Here is a 20,604-nt window from a genome sequence, read left to right as displayed (position 1 = left end):
TTGAATGGAAAATCATACAAAATCTTACCCAGTCCATTGGGTAAAGACCTCCCTGCTATCAATCACATCTACGTGAAGTGTTGTCAAAGGAAAGCAGCATCCATCATCAAGGATCAAGGACATGCTCTCTACTCGCGGCTATGAGGAAGAAGGTACAGGTGCCTCAGGACCCACGTCACCAGGTTTAGGAAAAATTATTACCCCTCGGCCATCAGGCTCTTGAACCAGAGGAAGTAATTTCACTCACTCCATCACTGGACTTTTGCCTCAACCTAAGGACTCACTTTCGAGGATTCTTTATCTCCTGTTCTTCACTTAGTGCATTTCTTTTTCTTTCATACTTTGCACAGTTTGTTGTCTTTTGCACATGGGTTGTTTGCCCGTCCTGTTGGGTGAGGTCTTTCAGTGATTCTTTCATGTTTCTTGGATTTATTGTGTATGCCCACAGGAAAATGAATCTTGGGGTTGGATAGAGTTGCATATATACTTTGATATTAAACTTACTTTGAGTGCCTCTGTGCTATTTAAGTTCATAGATTTAATTACAGATGTGGAAATTTGGTGAAAATGGCTTCAGCAGGTAACAATGATGGCTGTAAGTCCAGTGAATTAAACTGATCTCGTTTAGCCTGGCCACATGCAGCTGATGGAAGAAATAAAATACGAAAAAAAACTTGTAAAGTTGCTGTAAAATCAGTAACCTTGACATGAGTCATCAGGCCCTTCCAGCCTGCCCTGCACTACCATCCAATATGTTTGAATAAGAAAACCCTTTGTTTTTCTGCATTACTAGGAATACAGACTCAAACTGCCTAGCTTCTTAATAGATCCATTCTCTCAACTCAAGAATTGGCCTTGTGAATCTTCTTTAGTGGTCTCCAATGCTACTAAAGCCTTTTTAGATAAAGGGACCGATCAGTACTGAAGTGGTTAGTGTAATGCTGTGGGTGGCGGGGTAGCACTACGTCTCTACCAAAGGAGGTGTAAGGCGCTCCTTCCCTTCGCTAGCCTGCAGGTCACCCCTGGGCAAGGTGTAGCACCTGCTTAGCCCACCCCCCCAATTGATTGCACCTATGGGAGCAGGTGGTTGGTGGTTGTATGAGCAGCTGGTGCATATAACCATATAACAATTACAGCATGGAAACAGGCCATCTCGGCCCTTCTAGTCCATGCCAAACGCTTACTCTCACCTAGTCCCACCGACCTGCACTCAGCCCATAACCTTCCATTCCTTTCCTGTCCATATATCTATCCAATTTTACTTTAAATGATAATACCAAACCTGCCTCTACCACTTCTACTGGAAGCTCGTTCCACACAGCTACCACTCTCTGAGTAAAGAAATTTCCCCCTCGTGTTACCCCTAAACTTTTGCCCCCTAACTCTCAACTCATGTCCTCTTGTTTGAATCTCCCCTGTTCTCAATGGGAAAAGCCTATCCACATCCTGATTATGTGATTACTGATGCCAGGCAGACAATCTCTCAAGAGTATTGATAATGGCTGGAGTCACCAATCTTGTAAAGAGACAGCCCAGAAGAAACCAAAGCCAAGCACTTCTGTAGAAAAATTTGCCGAGGACAGTCATGGAAAGACCATGATTGCCCACGGAATATGACACACCACGTAACTAAAATACATACACATTTAAGTCATACACATGACACAATACATTCCCATATTACTGTCAACAATTTTATTTTGCTCTTTTCTCTGGTTCCCTGTACACCTCATGAAGGATGTTTGGTGCTGATGGTGATAGAGGGCATCACCCAATACTTTTGCCCCATAGGACCTATACACAGTTTGAGTTTCATTTTAATGTATCACACACCATGTATCTGGGGTCTTGAATTGTGCTCATCAGCAATATTCAGGCACAAACAGTTCCTTTTTACTGGAAGACCAGTAGGTTTGGGATGGACCACAACATTTCTTTCATCAAGTCTCAGCAAATGTCCCTACGAACAGTCCATAGCATCAGTGTGGCATTAAGTTGAAGAGGATGAAATGTGGTAGGTACCAGTAAATCTCGACATCTTCCATATAAAGAAGCACAATTAGAGCCTCCAGACCAGCTAACAGTGGAGGTGGGGCCTTAAAGGGCAAACCTTCCTCACCTCCATCCAGGGCATTTCCTGGTTCCTCCTCATGAGTGTATGTACCTGATTTAAACCAATTTGGCAAGGGGGTAGTAACTGGAGTGATAAGGCTGAGGATGGGCCAGTTGGTACACAAGCAGTGTGTAGTAAGACTGTGAGGAAAGACAGGCAGACAATAGGGCAAAATTGCAGACAGTAGGATGAGTTGAAATGTAATATGGGAGCAAAATCAAAAAGGGTGATGAATACAGGATTGTAGGTGATATATTTGAATGCACGTAGTATGCGGAATAAGGTAGATGATGCAGCACTGTTAGACATTGGTAGGTATTAAGTTGTGGGCATTGCTGAGTGATAACTGAAAGAAGCTCATAGTTGGGATCCAGTTTAAGTGGCCCTGCCAAAGATGTGCAGCAGCTTACTGATAGATCACAAAGCGAGAGAATCGACTCAAAACAGTACTTATGACGTCTTTCCTGAAGCAAATTGTGGTGAACTATCACCGCAGACAGTGAGGAGGCAGGCGGAGGCGAGGCTGGTTGGAGGGATGAGCCATGCCGGGGCATCGCGAGGCCCTACGTGTTCGAGCCACCGGGGAAGCAGACGGATTTGTATCGCTGCCGGAGGCGGAGTGAGCGATTTGGGGAGGAGTCGGTGTGGAAGAGCTTCGATACCCGTCCACCTAACCTGAGTGTGAGGTTGGATCACCCCGAGCGATCGTGAATGGCTTCAGGCGGGCAGCCCGGGCATATCGGAATGCCTGGAATGGGGCACTACTCAGTGCTTAAACAATTTAAACATCGGGAAGAGTCGGGAATGGAGGTGGGGTTGGGCTGATGTTGTTCGCTCTCCTGCGAATGTTCATTCCTTTCTCCACAAAGTTGAGGCTGTGAATTGAGCCAGCTGCAGTGTATTCCTGCCCTATTGATGCGAAAACTGGGGACCGAGACTTGCCTTGGGCCTATTCTGGGAACGGATCTGAGACTCTATCTGGTTCATGATGCTTGCTTCTATTGTTCACAAGATGTGTGTTTCTTTCTCTTTCACCGCACAGTGGGATTTGGTCTTTTTAAAAATTGGGTTATTCGAGTTTCTTGCTTTGCGGCTGCCTATAAGCAGACAAATTTCAAGGTGTATAATTTATAGATTCTTTGAAAACAAATGTTCTTTGAATCTTAACATCCAAGGATACACATTGTATTGAAAGGACAGTTAGGTAGGCAGAGTGGGTGGAGTGGCTCTGTTGGTAAAACAATGCAATCAAATCATTAGAAAGAGGTGACAAAGACATAGAATCCTTGTGGGCAGAGTTAAGATACTACAAGGGTAAAAAGACTGGGAGTAATATACAGGCCTCCAAAAAGTAGTCAGGAAGTGGGATGCAAATTACAACGGGAGATAGCAAAGGCATGTTATGATAGTCATGGGGGATTTCAATATGCAAGTTGATGGGGGAAATCATGTTGCTGCTGTATCCCTAGGGATGGAATTTGTAGACTGCCTACAAGATGGCTTTTTAGAGCAGTTGCTGGATGAGTCCACCAGTGGAAAGGACATTCTGGATGGGATGTTGTTTAACAAACCATATTTGATTAGGGACCTTAGGGCAAAGGAACCACTTGCAGACTGTGATCATAATGTGACAGGATTCATCCTGCAGTTTGAGGGGGAGGAGCTAAAGTCAGATGGAGTGACAGTGGAGTAAAGGGAATTACAGAGGCATGAGAAAGGAACTGGCCAAAGTTGATTGGAAGGAGACACTAGCAGGGATGATAACAGAACAGCACTGGTCGGAGCTTCTGGGAGTAATTTGGAAGATACAGTAGAGATACATCCCAAAGATGAAGAAGCACTTCAAAGGGAGGATGATGCAACAATGGCTGACAAGAGAAGTCAAACGCAAAAACAAAAGGGATGGCATATAGTATAGCCAAAATAAGTGGGAAGTTAGAGGGTTAGAAAGCTTTTAAAAACAATAGAAGGCAACTAAAATGTGATAAGGAGAGAAGCGATTAAATTTGAAGATAAGCTCACCAGTTCTATAAGAGAGGATACTGTTTTTTCAGATACACAATATAAAGACTGAAAGAGAGGACTGTTTGATTACTCTGGGCTTATACTCACTGGAGTTTAGAAGAATGAGGTGGGGATCTCATTGAAGCTCATTGATTATTGAAAGACCTAGATAGAGTGGATGTGGAAAGGATGTTCCTTTTCGTGGGGGAGTCTAGGACCAGAGGGCACAGCCTCAGAGTAGAGGGACTTCCATTAAGAAGAGAGATAAAGAGGAATTTCTTTAACCAGAGGGTCATGAATCTGTGGAATTCATTGCCACGGACGGCTATGGAGGCCAAATCATTGGGTATGTTTAAAGTGAAGGTTGATAGGTTCATGATTAGTCAGGGCATCAAAGGTTATGGGGAGAAGCAGGAAAATCGATTTAAGAGAGATAATAAATCACCATCGTGGAATGGTGAAGCAGTGTCAATGAGCTGAATGGCCTAATTTTGCTCCTATGTCTTATTGTCTTATGGACAGTTGAAAACTGTTTGCTCTGTCTGCATTGTTCAGTTGCTTTCCCCATCAAATTGTGAGAGAAACTGCATCAAATAAAAATGTAAGCTAACTCAAGGGCAAAGATATTGCCATGAGATTCTGTGATGAGGAAAAAAATAGAGAAGCAGAAAGAGGAAATTCCAGCATTTAAGACTTCAGGAGATGGAAGACACAACTGCCAATGACAGAGCGATTAAATTCTAAATCATTAATATATACTACAAAAAGCTGAGTACTGAGTCCTATGGAACCCTGTTGGTGATGGGCTTCCTCTGGTAAAATCATCTTCAATCACAAGCCTTTGCTTCTTGATATTAACCAATTTTGGATCCAAAATGGTTTGGACACCGTGGTCTTTAATTTTTATGAACAGCCTGACATGTATTAAAATTCTTACCAAGTGTAGACTCTTTCAAACATACTGTCCTCATTGACATTCCTTCTTCCCTCATTGAAACATTTCTATCAAATTAGTGAGTCATCATCATTTGTCAAAACTCCAGGGTGACAGTTGTTAATTAATTTATTGTTGAGTTATAGAGTTATTGAGCACAATAAAAGGTCCTTTAGCCCAATTTGTCCATGCCAATCAGGATGTCTTTCTGAGCATGTATTTGGCCCAGAATCCTCCAGACCTTTTCTATACATGTACACTGTAATTCTGTGCTCCTCTCTATGACATATGAATTCTGTACTTCAAAATTGATTTCAATAATTTGCCCATAACTGAATTTAAACTATTTGCAATTTCTTAGTTTATCCCTTTTTAGTGTTTTCCTGTAGCCAATGGGAGGAGGACAAGTCAAAGTTTTACTCATAGTGATCTTCTAGGCAGACTTGAAAACTACTATCGGCTGGGAATTGCCAGGTTGTGAGATGCTGCCAGAACAAAGTTTTCTTTGTGGGGTCTTTGAGTCTTTCAATTAGATTTTCCTGAATCAGTGTTTCTATTGTCATTGTTGTTTAGGGACCAGACAGGATGGAGGTGGTAGTTTGGATTAGGGGTGATTGGTCTTTCCATTACTGATACCTGGTATTACCATCCTGGGAGATTATATTTATGGCCAACTCCCCACCCCTTCCTTTCTCCCAATCTTCTCACTATTCCCTTGCTCCAATCTTCTCTATCTTCTACCCTGTCTTCACATGCCCTACACTTCCCTCCCACTTCCTTCCAAGCAATCACCATTCAGCTTCCCTCTCCCTTATCCTTCCTGCTTTCCTCATGGCCCACCTCTTTCACCTTCCCTCTCATAACCTGTGCTACTCTCCTTAAACCGATTCTCTCTCCTTCCATTCATCCCATTTAGCCACTTAACCTACCTCTTTCCCCTTTCACTTTCTTTCTCTCCCCTCCTCCTCATATCTCACCACTCAGTCCTTCCTCAGCACCTGTCCTTCTGGCATTTCCCCACTCTCACCCCTGCCCCTTCACTCCACTCTCCTTCTCATTCACTTCCTTCCCCCTCTCCATATTCCTCCCTCTTCACAATTTAACTTCTCTTCTCTCCCCTGGCTCAAACGCTCCCCCAATGACTCTCCCTCTTAATTCTAATCTCACCTTCATTTTCCCATCTTCTCTGTGCAACTCCCAACTGAAGAGAGAGAAGGTGGGGGAAGAGAGTGGAAGAGATCTTCCCACTTTTTCTCCCTTGCCTTCTCACCTCTCCTTCTCCATCCCCTCCCCACTATTTCCTCCAATCTCAATCCCTTCCCTCCTTTTCCCTCTCTCCTCACTCTCTGTCTGATCCCTCTCTAGTCCTTCCCTTTCCTCCATCATTCTCTTTCTCCCATTCCTCTCCCTTTCCATCTCCCATTCCACTCCACCTTCTCTGTACTCTGCCTCTGCCCTCTCCTATTAGGAATGAAAGGGTTGTCATACGAGAAACGTTTGATTGCTCTGGGTCTGTACTCGCTGGATCTCATTGAAACCTTTCGAATGTTGAAAGACCTAGACAGAGTTGGTGGGAGAGTCTAGGACAAGAGGGCACAGCCTCAGGATAGAGGGGCGCCCTTTGAAAACAGAGATGCGGAGAAATTTCTTTAGCCAAAGGGTGTTGAATTTGTTTAATTTATTGCCACGTGCAGCTGTGGAGGCCAGGCTGTTGGATGTATTTAAGACAGAGGTTGATAGGTTCTTGATTGGACATGGCATCAAAGGTTACAGAGTGAAGGCCGGGAGCTGGGGTCGAGGAGGAGAAAAAGAAAAGGATCAGCCATGATTGAATGGTGGAGCAGGCTGGATGGTTCAGATGGCCTAATTCTGCCTCTATGATTTATAGTCTTATCACCCTCCCCACTCCTATCTTTCACTCACACTCCCTCTCTGTACTATTGCATCTCCCTCTTCCTTCTCACCATTCCCTTCCCTTCCTCTTACCTTCTTCCTCTCTGCCCTCCCTCAGCACCTCTGTCTTTACTGCACCCCCATTGTCTCTCCTTCCCCCACCTCACTTTGAGTGTCCTGTGGACTCGGACCCCAAGATCCCTCTGATCCTCCACACTGCCAAGAGTCTTACCATTAATGCTGTATTCTGCAATCATATTGGACCTACCAAAATGAACCACCTCACACTTATCTAGATTGAACTTCATATGCTGCTTCTCAGCCCAGTTTTGCATCCTATCAATGTTCCACTGTAAACTCTGACAGCCCTCCACACTATCCACAACACCCCCAACTTTTGTGTCATCAGCAAATTTACTAACCCATCCCTCCACTTCCTCATCCAGGTCATTTATAAAAATCACAGAGTAGGGGTCCCAGAACAGATCCCTGAGGTACACCAGTGGTCATAGGCCTCCATGCAGAATATGACACACTTACAACCACTCTTTGCCTTCTGTAGGCAAGCCAGTTCTGGATCCACAAAGCAATGTCACCTTGGATCTCATGCCTCCTTACGTTCTCCATAAGCCTTGCATGGGGTACCTTATCAAATGCCTTGCTGAAATCCATATACACTACATCTGTAACTCTACCCTCATCAATGTCTTTAGTCACATCCTCAAAAAATTCAATCAGGCTCGTAAGGCACGACCTGCCTTTGACAAAGTCATGCTGACTATTCCTAATCATATTATGCCTCTCTAAATGTTCATAAATCCTGCTTCTCAGGATCTTCTCCAACCACTTGCCAAACACTGAAGTAAGACTCACTGGTCTATAATTTCCTGGGCTACCTCTACTCCCTTTCTTGAATAAGGGAACAACATCTGCAACACTCCAATCCTCCAGAACCTCCCTGTCCTCATTGATGATGCAAAGATCATCGCCAGAGGCTCAGCAATCTCCTCCTTCACCTCCCACAGTAGCCTGGGGTACATCCCGTCCGGTCCCGGTGACTTATCCAACTTGATGCTTTCCAAAAGCTCCAGTGCATCCTCTTTCTCAATATCTACATGCTCAAGCTTGTCAGACCACTGCAAGTCACCCCTACAATTGCTAAGTTCCTTTTCCGTAGTGAATACTGAAGCAAAGTATTCATCTCTCCCTCTCATTTCTCCTCCCTCTCCCTTTCCCACTGCTTCTCTCCTCTAATCTCACCTCTTCCCTCACCATCCCTCCTTTCCCACCTCTAGTCTTCCCTCCCCTCTCCTTCACTTTCCTCCCCAACACCTTATACCTCCCCCTTTCTTCCTTTCTCATTCCTCCCCCCCCCATATCTTCTCTCCTCACTCACCCTGGCCCCCTCTCCAATCACTCTTCCCTCTCTTACCACTCTCTCCCTCTCCCACCAGACCCCAATTTTTTCAGCTGTCTTTCAGTCTTCCTCTCCACACCTCCTTTTCCTCATTCCCCACCATTATTTCTCTCCGTCGTCCCTCCCACTTGTTTCTTCCCTCACTCTCTCCCTTACCCAGCTCTTCCATTTTTGCCTCCCTTCCTCACTCAGCACGCCTCCCTCTCTCTCTGCTGCGTTCCTATTCCCCACATGTTCACTCCCTCTACGTCCCCTTCTGTTCCCTTGTCCTTCCTCTGCACTGTCCCAACCTCCTGTCCCACTTCCATAGAGAAATACAGCACAGGAACCAACTCTTCAGCTGGCAGTACTATGCCAAACTAATTAAATCAGTAAATAAATTCTCAATTAAAATGATCCTTTCTACCTACGCAATGTCCATATCCTTCCATTTTAGAACATAGAACATAGAATAGTACAGCACATTACAGGCCCTTTGGCCCACAATGTTGTGCTGACCCTCAAACCCTGCCTCCCATATAACCCCCCACCTTAAATTCCTCCATGTACCTGTCTAGTAGTCTCTTAAATTTCACTGGTGTGTCTGCCTCCACCACTGACTCAGGCAGTGCATTCCACGCACCAACCACTCTCTGAATGAAAAACCTTCCTCTAATATCCCCCTTGAACTTCCCTCCCCTTACCTTAAAGCCATGTCCATGTACTGAGCAGTGGTGCCCTAGGGAAGAGGCGCTGGCTATCCACTCTATTCCTCTTAATATCTTGTATACCTCTTTCATGTCTCCTCTCATCCTCCTCTCCAGAGAGTAAAGCCCTAGCTCCCTTAATCTCTGATAATAATGCATACTCTCTAAACCAGGCAGCATCCTGGTAAATCTCCTCTGTACCCTTTCCAATGCTTCCACATCCTTCCTATAGTGAGGCGACCAGAACTGGACACAGAACTCCAAGTGTGGCCTAACCAGAATTTTATGGAGCTGTATCATTACCCCGCGACTCTTAAACTCTATCCCTCGACTTATGAAAACTAACACCCCATAAGCTTTCTTAACTACCCTATCTACCTGTGAGGCAACTATCAGGGATCTGTGGACATGTACCCCCAGATCCCTCTGCTCCTCCACACTACCATTCATCTTTTCTACACATTCAGCTTCCAATTTAAGAGCCTCTTGAACAATTTTGTTGCATTTGCCTCTACTGCCATTCTAGGCACCCAACACTCTCTATGGAAAAAACAACTTGCCTCACACATCTCCACAGAGCTTACTCCCCACACCCCTCACCTTCAATGCATGCCCTCTAGTATTAGATATTTCAACTCAAGGGGAAAGAAACTGGCTCTCCTCCACCTATGCCTCCCACAATCCCACACACCTCCATGGGATCTCCCCTTAGCCTCCGCAGCTCCAGAGGAAACAACCCAAGCTTGTCCAAACTCTCCTCACAGCACATACCCTCTGATCCAGGCAGCATCCTGGCAAACCGCCTGCATCCTCTTTGATGCCTCGACACTCTGCCCACAATGGAGTGATCAGAACTGAGTAATCCAGAAATGGCCCAACAGAGCTGGATAAAGCTACAACATAAACACAACCCCACTCCGTCCCTCTCCCCTCCCACTCTACTCCTGGCCCCACCCAGTCTCTCCCTCTTCCTTCTCCACCCCTGTGCTCCAACGTTGCGCTTGCCGTCTCCCCTTGCACATGCTCCCCTCACCCCACTCTCTATTCTCCTCATCCCGTCACTCCATAATTCACTTTCCCCTTTCCCTTCCCTTCCCCCTTATCCACTCCACCTACCTCTTCTCCCACTCTCCCTCAATTACCCTTCTCTTTACACTACCTCCTCTCTCCCTCCTATCACACTTCCTCTGTACTGTTCCTACACTCCTCTCCCCCACCAACAGCCCACCTTTTATTCAGGCACTGTCCCCCAGCACGCTTTGTACACCATCCCCATCCATTTTTCTTTTTCTCCCACCCTTCCCTTCCTATTCACTGTCTCCCCTACACTTTTCCCTCCAAGCCACACTCCCCAATTAAACCCCTTATCCTCTTCCCCCACTCTTCACTGACTCTCCTCCTTCCTCTACCCTCCCTGTACACTCCATCTTTCTGCTTCTTTCCCACATTACCCTCCTCTTAACACACCCACCTCCACTTTCCCTGTCCCTCACCTCACTCCCTCCATCATCTCCTACTGTCCTCCCACTCTCCCAGCCTACTCTCTTCCCTTCTCCCACTATCTCCTACTTTACCTCTACCCCACCTTCCTCTACCCACTTTCCACCCCTTCCCACTTTACCCCATTGCTTATCCCACCCCTGCATTACCCCATCCCTCACCCCACGCTATCACTTTAATCCCACCTCTTCACTCCCCTTTATCCCATCCTTTACGCACTTCCCATTTACCCCATCCCTTACTCCACTCCCCCACTTTTCCTCCATCTCCTACCCCACTCCCCAACATTACCACTATCCCTTACCCAATCCTTTACTCCCACCCTTACCCTCCCCTCCTTTACCACTGACCCACTCCTCCACTTTACCCCCATCCTTTACCCACTCCCCTTAGCCCATCTCTTACCCACTCTCCCTTTACAGCCATCCCTTACCCATTCCCTACTTTATTCCATTTATTTCCACTTCCCACTTTACCCTCACCACATACCACTCCCCCACTTTACCACCATCCTTTACCCCACTCCCCCTTTTACCTCCATCCCTTACCCACTCCCCTTTACCTCTATCCCCTACCCACTCCCCCTTTACCACCAGCTCTTACCCTCTATCCTGTTAACCCACTCCCCAGTTACCCCATCCCTTACCCACTCCCCATTTACCCCATCCCTTACCCCTTCTCCTTTACCCCATCCCTTACCCCACTCCCCTACTTTACATCATCCCTTTCTCACCCCACTTTACCCCATCTATTACCACATCCCCCATTTACCACATCCCTTACCCAACCCCTTTACCCCATTACTTACCTCACTCTCACTTTACCCCATCCTTTAACTCATTCCCCACTTTACCCTATCACTTACACACTACCCTTTACCCCACCCCTTACCCACTCCCCGACTTTACTCCATCCCCACCCACTCTCCCCTTTACCCCACCCCCTACCCACTCTCCCCTTTACCCCCATCCCTTACCACACTCCCCCTTTTACACACATCCCTCACCCACTTCCCCTTTAACCCCAATCCTTATCTACTCCCCTTTACCCCTACCCTCTACCCACTCCTCCCTTTACCTCCATCCTTAACCCCACTCACACACTTTACATCATCTCTTACCCACCCTCCCCACTTTAACCCCATCTGTTACCCCACTCCTGACTCACTCCCCCTTAATGCCATTCCTTAAGCCACTCACCCTTTAACCCCATCCCTTATTTCACTACCCCCTTTACCCCATCCCATAGCCCACTCCACCCCATCCCTTAACCCATTCCCCCTTTACATCCACACCTTACCCACTCCCTGTTTACCTCCATCAATTACCTACTCCCCATTTACCCCATCCCTTACCTCACTCTCCATTTTCCCCACCCCTACCCATTGTTTCCTTTACACCCACTATCCTTTACCCCAACACTTACCCAACTCCCCTTTTACCCCATCCCTACCCACTCTTCCCTTTACATTATCTCTTACCCCAATCCCCCTTTAGCCCCATCCCTTACCCCATTCCCCATTTAGCCCCATCTCTCACCCCATTCCTCATTTACCCCATCCCTTACCCATTCCCCCACTTTACCCCACCCATTACCCCACTATCCCATTTATCCCCATTTCTTACCCACCCCCTTTTACTGCCATCCCTTGCCTATTCTCTCCTTTACTTCCATCCTTTATCCCCTCCCTATTTACCCCACTCCTCTCCCTCTCCCTCCACCTCTTACCCTCCCCTTATCCCATCCCTTACCCACTAACCCTTCATCCCATTCCTTACCCATTACCCCTTTAACCCCACCCCATTCCCCCTTTACCCTCACCCCTCCCCTCCCTCTTCCCTTCCTCCACCCCATCACCCCATTCCCCATTTACCCCACACCTTACCCTCCCCTTTACCTCCACCTCTTACCCTCCAACTTAGCTTATTCCTCACTCACTCCCCCATTAGCCCCATCTCATCCCCACTCCCCCTTTACCCCTCTCCGTTACCCCACTCCCTCTTTACCCCATCCCTATTCCACTTCCCACTTTACCCCATCCCCTATCCACACCCCTTTATCCCTATCTCTTACCCAACTTCTGATTTTAACCCATACCCACCAGCCCACTTTACTCTCACCCCTTTACCCCACCCCTTCCCATCCCCTTTACCCCATCCCTCCCCATTTGCCCCATCCCTTTATCCATTACCCCATCCATTGCCCACTCCCCTTTTACCCCATCTCTTACCCCACTCCCCATTTTACCCTCTATCCCTTACTCACCAGCCCACTTTACCCTCACCCCTTATCCCACTCCATTCCCCTTTACTCCAACCCCTTACCCCACTTTCCCATTAGCCCATTTCTTACTCACACCCCTTTCCACCATTTTCATATCCATCCCTTTACCCCCACTTCTTACCCACTCCTTTTTTATCCCATCCCCTATCCACTCTCCCCTTTGCCCCATTCCTCTTTACCCTGAATCCTTACCCCACTCTCCCAGTTTACCCAATTTCTTACTTACTCCCCCTTTACTCTATTTTCTTACCCACTCTCCCTTTACTCCCATCCTTTACACACTCCCTCCTTTGTTTCCATCCCTAACCCTCCCCACTTTACCCCTACCCTTTCCCCATTCCCCCTTTACCTCCACCTCTTACCCTCCCAATTATCTTATCCCTTACCTACTCCCCCTAACCCCATCCTCTCCTCACTCCCCCTTTACCCCTTTCCTTTTACTCCCACCTTACCCTCCCCTTTACCTCTACTCCTTCTTTACCTCCTCTTATTCTCCTCGCTTATCCAATCCCTCTCTCTCACTCTCCCCTCCCTCACTCAGCTCTTCTCCTTCCTCCTCTCTCAATCTCTCTCCCCTCCCTCTCCCCTCCCTCTCCCCATCTCTTTCTCTCTCTCCTACCTTTGTCTCTCACTCTCCTCTCTCAAACTCCCCCTCACTCACCCTCACTCTCTCACTCCCTTTCCCTCTCTCCCCTCTCACTCATTGCACTCACTCACTACTCTATCTCTCCTACACCCTCTCTTTCCCAATCCCTCTCTCTCCCATTCCTCTCCCTCTCTTTCCCCTCTCACCATCTCCCCCCATTTCACGCTCCCTTCCTTTCTCTCTCTCCTTTCTTTTCTCTCCCTCCATCCTCTCTCTTTCACTCTCCCCTCTCTCTCCCACTCAATCTCTCCTCCTCTCCCCTATCTCTCTCTCATTCCCACTTCCCCCTCACTCCCACTCTCACTCTTCCCATCACCCCTCTCTTTACCTCTCCCCTCTCTTGTGCTCTCTTCCTCCCCTCCCCTCTCTCTCCCCCTTCCTCTCACCCTATCTCTCTTCCCCTCTCTTACTCTCCCTTCTCTACTCACACTCTCTCCTACTCTCAATCTCCCCCTTTCCTGTCACTCACTCCTCTCTCCCTCTTTCTTTCCTTCTCTCTCCTGCCTCTTTCACTCACTTCCCCCTCACTCATCCCCCTCCCTTCTCTCCCTCCCCCATTTCTCTCACTCTCTCTCCTCCCCTCTGTCTCTCTCTCCCTATTACTCTCTATCCCCCACTCTCTCCTCTCATCCCAAACCTCCCCATCACTCCCCACTTCCTTTCTTTTAGTTTCCCACTTTCTCTCCCTTCTCTTGTCTCACTCTCTCCCTCTTTATCTCAATCTCCCCCCTTGTCTTTTTCATTTTCAAATTGTCCAATTGTGTCTCAGATTGGAGTTCTGAGAGGCGGGACTGCGCAGGCGCGTGAAGGAGGCCTGGGAAGGAGGGAAGATATAAAAAGAATGCAGCCTTAAGCAGCGGGCAGCGGAGTGAGCCGGGCGCAGAGTGTAGGGCTTGGGCTCAGGGGGCTTAGGCAGAAGAGGGCACAGTAGGCTTATCTTTTAGTTCTTGTTATTTTCAGTTATTCGGGAAGTACGAGTGTGAGGGCAGCTTGTTATTCTCGGTGTCGGATGTGAGAGATCCTGGAGTCTCCGAGCCTCCCGGACGTCTACATCTGCGCCAGTTGCGCTGAACTGCAGCTGCTGAGGGACCGAGTTAGGGAACTGGAGCTGCAGCTCGATGACCTTCGCCTGGTCAGGGAGAGTGAGGAGGTGACAGAGAGGAGTTACTGGCAGGTGGTCACTCTGGGGCCACGGGAGGCAGATAGGTGGGTCACGGTTACGAAGGGGAAGAGGCAGGTACTAGAGAGTACCCCAGTGGCTGTACCCCTTGACAATAAGTACTCATGTTTGAGTACTGTTGGGGGGGACAGCCTACCTGGTGGAAGTGACAGTGGCCGGGTCTCCGGCACAGAGGATGGCCCTGTAGCTCAGAAGGGTAGGGATAGAAGAAAGAGGACAATAGTAATAGGGGACTCAATAGTCAGGGGTTCAGACAGGCGGTTCTGTGGAGGTGATCGGGAGTCCTGGATGGTAATTTGCCTCCCTGGTGCCAGGGTTCGGGGCGTTTCTGATAGCGTCCAAGATATCCTGAAGTGGGAGGGTGAGGAGCCAGAGGTCGTGGTACATGTAGGTACCAATGACATAGGTAGGAAAGGGGAAGAGGTCCTGAAACGAGAGTATAGGGAGTTAGGAAGGCAGTTAAGAAGAAGGACCGCAAAGGTAGTAATCTCGGAATTACTGCCTGTGCCACGTGACAGTGAGAGTAGGAATGGAATTAGGTGGAGGATGAATGCGTGGCTGTGGGATTGGAGCAGGGGGCAGGGATTCAAGTTTCTGGATCATTGGGACCTCTTCTGGGGCATGCGTAACCTGTTCAAGAAGGACGGGTTACACTTGAATCCTGGCGGAACCAATATCCTAGCGGGGAGGTTTGCTAGGGCTACAGGGCAGACTTTAAACTAGTAAGATGGGGGGGGGGGCGGGAATCAATTTGAGGAAACTATGGGAGAGGAGGTTAGTTCACCAGTAGAGCAAGTAAGTAGACAGTGTGTAAGGGAGGAAAGGCAGGTGATGGAGAAGGGATGCGCTCAGCCTGAAGATGTAGGGGAGAAGAAAGAAAAGGATAATAAATTTGAATGCATTGTTAGGGATGAAAAGAGAGGAGGAGGTGGAGAGTATCTATTTTAATGCTAAGAGCATTGTAAGAAAGGTGGATGAGCTTAAAGCGTGGATTGATACCTGGAATTATGATGTTGTAGCTATTAGTGAAACATGGTTGCAGGAAGGGTGTGATTGGCAACTAAATATTCCTGGATTTAGTTGCTTCAGGTGTGATAGAGTAGGAGGGGCCAGAGGAGGAGGTGTTGCATTGCTTGTCCGAGAAAATCTTATGGTGGTGATTTGGAAGGATAGATTAGAGAGCTCCTCTAGGGAGGCTATTTGGGTGGAATTGAGAAATGGGAAAGGTGTAGTAACACTGATAGGAGTGTATTATAGACCACCTAATGGGGAGCATGAGTTGGAAGAGCAAATGTGTAAGGAGATAGCAGATATTTGTAGTAAACACAAGGTGGTGATTGTGGGAGATTTTAATTTTCCACATGTAGACTGGGAAGCTCATTCTGTAAAAGGGCTGGATAGTTTAGAGTTTGTGAAATGTGTGCAGGATAGTTTTTTGCAACAATACATAGAAGTACCGACTAGAGATGGGGCAGTGTTGGATCTCCTGTAGGGAATGCGATAGGTCAGCTGACAGATGTATGTGTTGTGGAGCACTTCAGGTCCAGTGATCACAATAGCATTAGCTACAATATAATTATGGAGAAGGACAGGACAGGACCTAGAGTTGAGATTTTTCATTGGAGAAAGGCTAACTTTGAGGAGATGCGAAGGGATTTAGAGAGAGTGGATTGGGTCAAGTTGTTTTATAGGAAGGATGTAATAGAGAAATGGAGGTCATTTAAGGGTGAAATTATGAGGGTACAGAATCTTTATGTTCCTGTTAGGTTGAAAGGAAAGGTTAAAGGTTTGAAAGCACCATGGTTTTCAAGGGATATTAGAAATTTGGTTCGGAAAAAGAGGGATGTCTACAATAGATATAGGCAGCATGGAGTAAAGGAATTGCTCGAGGAATATAAAGAATGTAAAAGGAATCTTAAGAAAGAGATTAGAAAAGCTAAAAGAAGATACGAGGTTGGTTTGGCAAATAAGTTGAAAGTAAATCCAAAAGGTTTCTACAGTTATATTAAAAGCAAGAGGATAGTGAGGGATAAAATTGGCCCCTTAGAGAATCAGAGTGGTCAGCTATGTGTGGAGCCGAGGGAGATGGGAGAGTTTTTGAACGATTTCTTCTCTTCGGTATTCACTAAGGAGAAGGATATTGAATTGTGTAAGATGTGGGAAACAAGTAAGGAAGTTATGGAACCTATGACAATTAAAGAGGTGGAAGTACTGGCGCTTTTAAGAAATTTAAAAGTGGATAAATCTCCGGGTCCTGACAGGATATTCCCCAGGACCTTGAGGGAAGTTTGTGTAGAAATAGTAGGAGCTCTGACGGAGATCTTTAAGATGTCATTAGGAATGGGGATTGTGCCGGAGGATTGGCGTATTGCTCATGTGGTTCCATTGTTTAAAAAGGGTTCTAGAAGTAAGCCTAGCAATTATAGACCTGTCAGTTTGACATCAGTGGTGGGTAAATTAATGGAAAGTATTCTTAGACATAGTATTAATAATTATCTGGATAGACAGGATCTGATTAGGAGTAGCCAGCATGGATTTGTGCGTGGAAGGTCATGTTTGGCAAACCTTATTGAATTTTTTGAAGAAGTTACGAGGAATGTTGACGAGGGTATGGCAGTGGATGTAGTCTATATGGACTTCAGCAAAGCCTTTGACAAAGTTCCACATGGAAGGTTAGTTAAGAAGGTTCAGTCGTTAGGTATTAATGCTGAAATAATAAAATGGATTCAACAGTGGCGAGATGGGAGATGCCAGAGAGTAGTGGTGGATAATTGTTTATCGGGATGGAGGCCGGTGACTAGCGGGGTGCCTCAGGGATCTGTTTTGGACCCAATGTTGTTTGTAATATACATAAATGATCTGGATGATGGGGTGGTAAATTGGATTAGTAAGTATGCCGATGATACTAAGGTAGGAGGTATTGTGGATAATGAGGTGGGTTTTCAAAGCTTGCAGGGAGATTTATGCCGGTTAGAAGAATGGGCTGAACGTTGGCAGATGGAGTTTAATGCTGAGAAGTGTGAGGTTCTACATTTTGGCAGGAATAATCCAAATAGAACATACAGGGTAAATGGTAGGGCATTGAGGAATGCAGTGGAACAGAGGGATCTAGGAATAACAGTGCATAGTTCCCTGAAGGTGGAGTCTCACATAGATAGGGTGGTGAAGAAGGTTTTTGGAACACTGGCCTTTATAAATCAGAGCATTGAGTACAGGAGTTAGGATTTAATGTTAAAATTGTACAAGGCATTGGTAAGGCCAAATTTGGAATATTGTGTACAGTTCTGGTCACCGAATTATAGGAAAGATATCAATAAATTAGAGAGAGTGTAGACGATTTACTAGGATGTTACCTGGGTTTCAGCACTTAAGTTACAGAGAAAGGTTGAACAAGTTAGGTCTCTATTCATTGGAGCGTAGAAGGTTGAGGGGGGATTTGATCGAGGTATTTAAAATTTTGAGAGGGATAGATAGAGTTGACGTGAATAGGCTGTTTCCACTGAGAGTAGGGGAGATTCAAACGAGAGGACATGATTTGAGTTAGGGGGCAGAAGTTTAAGGGAAACACGAAGGGGTATTTCTTTACTCAGAGAGTGATAGCTGTGTGGAATGAGCTGCCTGTAGAAGTAGTAGAGGCCAGTTCAGTTGTGTCATTTAAGGTAAAATTGGATAGGTATATGGACAGGAAAGGAGTGGAGGGTTATGGGCTGTGCGGGTAGGTGGGACTAGGTGAGATTAAGAGTTCGGCATGGACTAGGAGGGCCGAGATGGCCTGTTTCCGTGCTGTGATTGTTATATGGTTATATGGTCTTCACTCTCCCCTCTCCCTCTCTGTCTTGCCCACTCTCCCCATTTATCTCACTCTCCCCTTCACTCTCACCCTCTTTCAGTCTCCCCCCCTCATCCATGCCCCTCTCTATCACTCTATCCCTCTCACTGTCTCTCTCCCCCACACTCACTCTCCCTTCTCTTCTCTCACTCTTCCTTCTCTCACCCTCTCCCTCACTCCCCCATTTCTCTCACTCTCACTCCTCCATCTCCCTCTCCCCTCTCTCTGTCTCCCCATCTCATGCTCTCTCCTCCCTTTCTCTCAATCCCTTTCTCTCCCACTCTCCCTTCTCTTCTCAGTCTCCCTCTCTCAATCTCTTCCCTCACTCTCCTTCTCTATCCCCCTCCCCTCTCTGTGCTTCTCACTACCCCTCTCACTCTTCCCCATTTCTCCTCTCCCCCATATACCCCTCTCTCCCTTGCTCCCACTCCCCACTCTCTCCCCATCTAACTCACTCACCCACTCTCTCCCTATCTATCTCACTCGTTCCCCCCTCACTCACTCTTTCTCCTCTCACTCCCATATCTCACTCTCACCCTTCCCCATCTCTCTCTCTCCTCTCTCGTGCTCTCTCCCTCCCCTTCCCCTCTCTCCCTCTTCCTCTCGCCCTATCTCGCTCACACTCTCTCTCCCTAACTCTAATCTCCCCCTTGACTGCAACTCCCCTCTCCCTCCTTCTCTCACTCTCTGCCCTCTCTCTCCTGCCTCTTTCACTCACTCTCACTCTTCCCCATCTCCCTCCCTCTCTCTTCTTGCCCCTCTTTCCCTCCCCCACTTACACCCCATTTCTCTCACTTTCTCCCCTCTCCAATCCTCTCACCCCAAACCCTCTCTCCCCAAACCTCCCCATCACTCTCTCCCATTTCCTCACTCCCTTTCTCTCTCTGTTTCCCACTTTCCCTCTCTCTCATGCTCTCCCTCCTCTTCTCTCACACCCCCTCTTTATCTCAATCTCCCCCTTGTCTTCACTCTCCCCTCTCACCCCCCCCACTCTCTCTTGCTCACTCTCCCCATCTATCTCACTCTCTCCTCCTCTCAATCTTGCCCTCTCTCACTCTCACCCATCTCTCAGTCTCTCCCCCCACTCTTGCCCCTCTCTTTTGCTATCTCCCTCTCACTCTCTCCTCCATTCCTCTCCTTATCTTTCTCATTGTCTCTCTTCCCCACTCACTCTCCCTTATCTTCCCTCTCTCTTCCCCTTTCTCACCCCATCTCCCTCACTCTCCCCATCTCCCCTCCCTCTCCCCCACTCTCTCACCCTCTCTCTCCCCCCAACCTTCCCATCTCTCTCCCTCCCACTCACCCCCACTCTCTCCCCCTCTCCCTGACCCCTCTCCACCCCACTTCCCTGCCCATTCTCCTCTCCCTCACTCACCCTGCCCCCACTCTCTTTCTCTCTCACTTTCACCCCTTCTCACTGTCTCTGACCCTTTCCTTTCACTCCCCCTCTCTCTTTCTCTCACTCTCTGCTGCTCTCTCACCCACTCTCCCTCTTTCACCCTCTTTCATTCCCCATTTCTCTCCCCCCTCACTCTTCCCCATCTCTCCCCCTCTCTCCCTCTCCCCATCTCATGCTCTCTCCTCACTCCCTTTCTCTCCCTTCTCCTCACTCTCTCCCCTTCTCTCAATCTCCCCCTCTCACTCTCCCTCTCCCCTCACTACCCCCTCTCACTCCCCCCACTCTCACTCTTCCCCATCTCTCCCCATATTTCCCCCTCTCTCCCTCGCCCCCACTCCCCCTCCCCATCTAGCTCACTCTCCCCCTCTCACTTTTGCCCCTCAGTCTCTCCTGCATCTCCACCCATTCTCCCCTCCCTCACTCACTCTCTCTTCCACTCTTCCACATTTCTTCCCTCCCCCTCTCTACCACTTCCCCAACTCTCTCCCTATCTCTCACTGTCTCTCTCCCCACTCACTCTCCCATATCTTCCCTCTCCCCATTTCCCCCTCTCTCTCACTCACCCCCTCTCTCACTTTCCCACTCTTCCGTCTCTCTCACTCTTCCACACTTCTCCCCCTCCCCTCTCTACCTCTTCCCCAACTCTCCCCATCTCTCTCACCCCACTCCCTCTCTCATGCTCTCTCTCTCCCCCTTCCTTCTGTCAATCTCCCACCTTGT

Source organism: Hypanus sabinus, chromosome 16, assembly GCF_030144855.1.
Source record: "Hypanus sabinus isolate sHypSab1 chromosome 16, sHypSab1.hap1, whole genome shotgun sequence".
NCBI lineage: Eukaryota > Metazoa > Chordata > Chondrichthyes > Myliobatiformes > Dasyatidae > Hypanus > Hypanus sabinus.
The sequence above is the reverse complement of the archived record's forward strand: the minus strand, read 5'-3'. Positions refer to the sequence as shown.